The sequence below is a fragment of the Aotus nancymaae genome, unplaced genomic scaffold (genome assembly GCF_030222135.1).
Source record: "Aotus nancymaae isolate 86718 unplaced genomic scaffold, 86718_ANA_hifiasm-v0.15.2.pri h1tg000021l, whole genome shotgun sequence".
Lineage (NCBI taxonomy): Eukaryota > Metazoa > Chordata > Mammalia > Primates > Aotidae > Aotus > Aotus nancymaae.
The window spans coordinates 10,389,311-10,395,000 of record NW_026988433.1 but is presented as its reverse complement, the minus strand read 5'-3'; the positions used below and the strand labels follow the sequence as shown (position 1 = coordinate 10,395,000).

At 46.1% G+C, this 5,690-nt stretch overlaps 1 pseudogene; it reads left to right on the top strand.

Moving 5' to 3' along the window:
* The first annotated feature begins 1,322 nt into the window (after positions 1-1,322).
* On the top strand, positions 1,323-1,441 carry LOC135276288 (U2 spliceosomal RNA; annotated as a pseudogene).
* The last annotated feature ends 4,249 nt before the right edge of the window (positions 1,442-5,690 follow it).

The window sequence follows — 5,690 nt, the reverse complement described above, 5'->3', positions numbered from 1 at the left end:
CACAGCTACTTGGGAGCCTGAGGCAGGAGAATTGCTTGAACTCAGGAGGCTGAGATTGCAGTGACTGAGATCGCACTACGGCACTCCAGCCTGGCAACAGAGTGAGACTCCTTCTCAAAAAAAAAAGTTAGTAAGTCTGGCCTACGTTCAAGGGGGAAGGAAATTAGACTCTGTCTTTTGAAGAGAGGAGTTTCAAAGAAGTCACTGATATATTTGAAACGACCACGTGGATCTTCATATCTCGGCTAACTGCTGCTTCGTGGTCTCCTGCCCAGCACATAGGAGAGAAAGCCTCATGCGAATTTTCTGGCCAGGTCCCAACAGAAACTAAGTCTGCATTTACACTATGGAGCCCAACTCTGGAAGAACAGGCAGGCTAAAACCAGATAGGGAAGGAAGTCTTGTCTGAGGCTTTTTTCCCCCACTCTAAATTCCCTTTCTGTAATTTTTCTAACCCTGTTGTGGCATTTCTTCATTTTAAAAAATAAAATCATGACTCTAGAGATAGATATATAGGTGTTTGCTGAGGGCTGGAGAAGGGAATGAATGGGAAATCAATGATTGCCAGTAGGTTCAGAGTTTCTTTTTGGGGTGATGAAAAAGTTCTGAAATTAGATAGTGGTGGTGATTCTACAAACTTGTGGATATACAAAAAATGAGTGAATTTTATACTTTACGGGTGTGGTGGCTCATGCCTGTAATCCCAGCACTTTGGGAGGCTGAGGCAGTTGGATCACCTGAGGTTGGGAGTTCAAGACCAGCCTGACCAACATGGAGAAACCCCATCTCTACTAAAAATACAAAATTAGCTGGGCGTGGTGGCACATGCCTGTAATCCCAGCTGCTCAGGAAGCTGAGACAGGAGAATCACTTGAACCCAGGAGGCGAAGTTTATGGTGAGCCAAGATCACACCATTGTACTCCAGCCTGTGCAGCAAGAGTGAAACTCTGTCTCAGAAAAAGAGAGTGAATTTGGCTGGGTGCAGTGGCTCACACCGGTACTAGAGCTTTGGGAGGCTGAGGTGGGAAGATTGCTTGAGCCTAGGAATTTCAGACCAGCCTAAGAAGCATAGCAAGACTCTGTCTCTATAAAAAATACAAAAATTAGTACCCACTTTTCCCCATTCTTCTATATCTATAAAAGAAAAAAAAATTACTCGGGTGTGGTGGCGTGTGCCTGTAATCCCAGCTACTCTGGAGGCGGAGGCAGGAGAATCACTTGAGCCTGGGCGGCAGAGGCACCACTGAGCCGTGATTGCACCAGTGCACTTCAGCCTGGGTGACAGAGCAAGACCCTGTTTAAAAAAAAAAAAAATGAGTTTATTGCTTCTTGGCCTCTTGGCTAAGATCAAGAGTAGCATTTGCTTTTAGTAGTTTTCTGCTATGGTCTGAATCTGTTCCTTCTTCCCCCCAAATTTACCTTTTGAAATCCTAATCCCTTAAATGATAGGATTGGGAGGCAGGGCCTTTGGGAGGTGATGGGGTCATAAGGGTGCAGCCCTTAGGAATGAGATTCATGCCCTAATAAAAGAGGCCCCCAGAGAGTTCCCTTCTCCCTTCCACTACGTGAGGACACAGAGAGGAAATCTGTGCACCAAGCGGCAGGTCCTCACCATCCTCCCCAAACGCTGAATCTGCGGCTGCCTTGATCTTGGACTTCCAGCTTCCAAAACCGTGGGAAATGCACTTCTGTTGTCTGTAAGCCACGCAGTCCAAAGCACTGTGTGTCATGGCAGCCCGGGCGGACTAAGACAGTGTCCTCGGCTGAATTGTGATTGGGAGCTCAGTGGCGCGGTCCTGGGGGAGCTGTGTCGTGTCTTGGTTTCTCAAAGAACCACTTGGGTCACTAGGACTCCGTTCTGCATTTGGAGCCCTCTCCCGCCCAAGGACACCTGGTCATCACGGCCAGCGTGTAGCCAGACACTGGGGACGTCCCTGTGGCCACCAGAATTGGTGGATCCATCACTCTTGGGGTTTCTCAGGCTTTGCTTTCGCAATGAGTAGGTTCTCCTCGATTGCATTCTGTTTCACTCTGTTGGTAACAGAGGACTGACCACAGGCAGTGGTGATGACAGGGGAAATCTTGGCTTAGCCCTCGGCGAGAGAGACCTGCGGGGGATTGGCAGAAGTTTGAATTCGTTAGCCCAGTCCTGTCCCTTCCAGACCCTCCAGGCATGTGTCTAAGAGAAAGTCTCCTGCATGGAAGAAAGTGTTCTATAGGCAAACATGACCTTTTGTTTTGTTTTATTTTTCATTTTGAGACAGAGTCTCACTCTGTCACCCAGGCTGGAGTGCAGTGGTGCAATCTCAGCTCACTGCAACCTCTGCCTCCTGGGTTCAAGCAATTCTTGTGTCTCAGCTTCCTGCCTAGCTGGTATCTGGGACTACAGGCACACACCACCATGCCTGGCTAATTTTTGTATTTTTAGTAGAGACAGGATTTCACCATATTGACCAGACCGGTCTTGAAATTCTGACCTCAAGTGATCCACCTGCCTCAGCCTCCCAAAGTCCCTGGATTACAAGTGTGAGCCACCAGCCCCAGTTTTGCTTAAGAGTGAATTTTTATAACAGGTAAATTAATATCTCAATGAAAAAAAATCAGAAGCTCTAAGAGCTGAAATAGTCGTAAGCCTCTCTCACTGCCTTTGAGTTCTCCGAACCCACCCAATGAGTGATCAAGCCAGAATTTCAACCCAGGGACATCTGATTCCAAAGGCCATTTTTCTTCACCTCTGCCAGCCAGCCAGTGAATAGTCCACGTAGCCTGAGAGTGAAAGCCATGCTGAGGGGTTTGAAATTTTTGTTGTTTTTGATAATTGAAGGGTTTTGAGGCAGAAAAGAAACATAATTCAAGACCGGGCATGGTGGCTCACACTTGTAATCCCAGCACTTTGGGAAGCTGAGGCGGGTAGATCATGAGGTCAAGAGATCAAGACCATCCTGGCCAACATGGTGAAACCCCATCTCTACTAAAAACACAAAAATTAGCTGGGCGTGGTGGCACACGCCTATAGTCCCAGCTACTCAGGAGGCTGAGGCAGGAGAATCACTTGAACCCGGGAGGTGGAGGTTGCAGTGAGCCGAGATCATGCCACTGCAGTCCAGCCTGGGCAACAAAATGAGACTCCATCTCAAAAAAAGAAAAAAAAAAAAAGAAACATAATTCAGTCCTAGTTTTACAATGATGGAGCCAGGCGTGGTAGTTCATGCCTGTAATCCCAAAACTTTGGGAGCCCAGGGCAGGGAGGATCATTTGAAGCCAGGAGCATAAGACCAGCTTGGGCAACATTAGGAGACCCCATCTCTCAAAAAAAAAAATAGAAAAAGCAAAGAAAGATAATTCTTAGGAGCTTTGTGTGAATATTCTTTGTTAGACATAATAACAGATAATATTTCGGGGAGTTTTTTTCTGGGTTGGCTATAATAATTTTTGCAGTTTTGTTTAAAAAAGTTTTGATACAGGCTGGGCACAGTGGCTCACTCCTGTAATCCCAGCACTTTGGGAGGCTGAGGCAGGCAGATCACTTCAGGTCAGGAGTTCGAGACCAGCCTGGACAATGTGGTAAAATCCCATCTCTACTAAAAAAAATAAATAAATAAAAATACAAAAATTAGCCAGGTGTGGTGGTACACGCCTGTAATCAGCTACTCTGGAGGCTGAGGCAGGAGAATCACTTAAACCCAGGAGGCAGAGTTTGCAGTGAGCCAAGATCATGCCACTACACATGTCTGGCCTGGGCGACAAAGTGAGACTCCGTCTTTAAAAAAAAAAAAAAAAATTGAGACAGCTCATGAACAGCAGGAGAAAAGAAAAAATAATTTAAAACATTAAAAAAATTTTTTTTGGCCAGAGACAGGGTTTCACTCTGTCTCCCAGGCCGGAGTGCAGTGGTGCAATCATAGCTCACTGTGGCCTCGACCTCCTGGGCTCAGGCAATCCTCTCTCAAAGTGTTGTGATAACAGGCATGAGCCTGGCCTGAAATCTGGACTAAAACATCAGTGTTCAGCCTCTGTGGGAACACTAGACACCAGTGTAATTTTTTTTCTCTCATTCTCTTTTTAAGTTTTTTAATTATTTTATTTCATTTCATTTCATTGAGACAGGGTGTCACTCTGTCACCCAGGCTGAAGTGCAGTCATCGCTAACTCCAGCCTTGACCTCCCTCCCCATGCTCAGCTCAAGCGCTCCTCCTATCTCAACCCCTCGAGTAGTTGGGACTACAGATGTGCACCACGGTGCCTGGCTAATTTTTTTTTTTTTTTTTTTTTCAGAAAAGACAAGATTTCACTATGTTGCTCAGGCTGGTCTCAAATTCCTGAACTCAAGGGATCCTCCTGCCTTGGTCTCCCAAAGTGCTGGGATTACGAGCTTGAGCCACCTCGCCTGGCCAAAAAGATGTTCTTTTTTAATGGATTCTGTGATTTGTTTCCATCATTAAACAAAAGGTCAATGGAGAGCGAAGCGGCAGTTGGGCAATGTTTGCCTATGAAAAGTCAATCAGTCCTTAATGTTATTCTACTTATTCTAAAGTTGAATTTCTCTGCTGTGCAGCACAGCAGGCTTTATGTAAAATTCGATTCAGATTTATAGGTAATAAGTGGTTTTTAAATAAACACATATGGTATTCCAACTGAGCTCTGAAACCTCTGGCTGATGGAGGCATTTAAGGAAGATGGTCAGATGCTGTAAGAGTCAGCTCAGGCCGTAGCACAGTTCTGCAGACCGAGGGGCTTAATCCACAGAAACGGACTTTCCCACAGTTCTGAAGGCTCCAAGTCTGCAGTCAGCTGTTGGCAGCGTGGTTTCTTCTGAGGCCTCTCTCCTTGGCTTGTAGATGGCTGTCTTCTCCCTGTGTCCTCATCTGGTCATCCCTCTGGGTGTGTCTGTGTCCTGGCTCTCTTCTCATAAGGACATCAGTCATTCTGGATTAAGGCCCACCCTAATGACCTCAGTTTAACTCAATCACCCTTTAAAATCCCTGCCTCCAAATACAGTCATTCTGAGATAGTGAGGTTCTTCTTCATCTCTGTAATTTTACCTTTTTAAGAATATTATGTAAGTAAAATTAGATAGTATGTGACTTCTTGAAATTGACCTTTTTTCCAGCCTGGGCAATATGGCAAAACCCCATCTCTACAAAAATGCCATCATGGTGCCACTGCACTCCAGCCTGGGTGACAGAGTGAGACAAAAAAAAAAGCTTGTTTTTTCCCCACTCAACTTTTTTTTTTTTTTGAGACAATGTCTTACTCTGTCACCTAGACTAGAGGGCAGTGGCACAGTCTTGGTTCACTGTAACCTCCGCCTTCCAGGTTCGAGCGACTCTCTTGTCTCAGCCTCTGGAGTAGCTGGGATTACAGGTGCGCACCACCATGCCCAGCTAATTTTTTAAGTATTTTTAGTAGAGACGAGGCTTCACTATGTTGGCCAGGCTGGTCTCAAACTCCTGACCTCTGGTGATCCACCTGCCTCGGCCTCTCAAAGTGCTGGGATTACAGGTGTGAGCCACCACACCTGGTCTCCACTCAGCATAATTCAGTGTTTTAAGATCCATCCAAGTATGGCTGGGCGAGGTGCTGTAATCTCAGGACTTTGGGAGGCCGAGGCGAGTAGGTCACTTGAGGTCAGGAGTTTGTGATCACCCTGGCCAATGTGGTGAAACCCCATCTCTAAAACTAGAAAAAA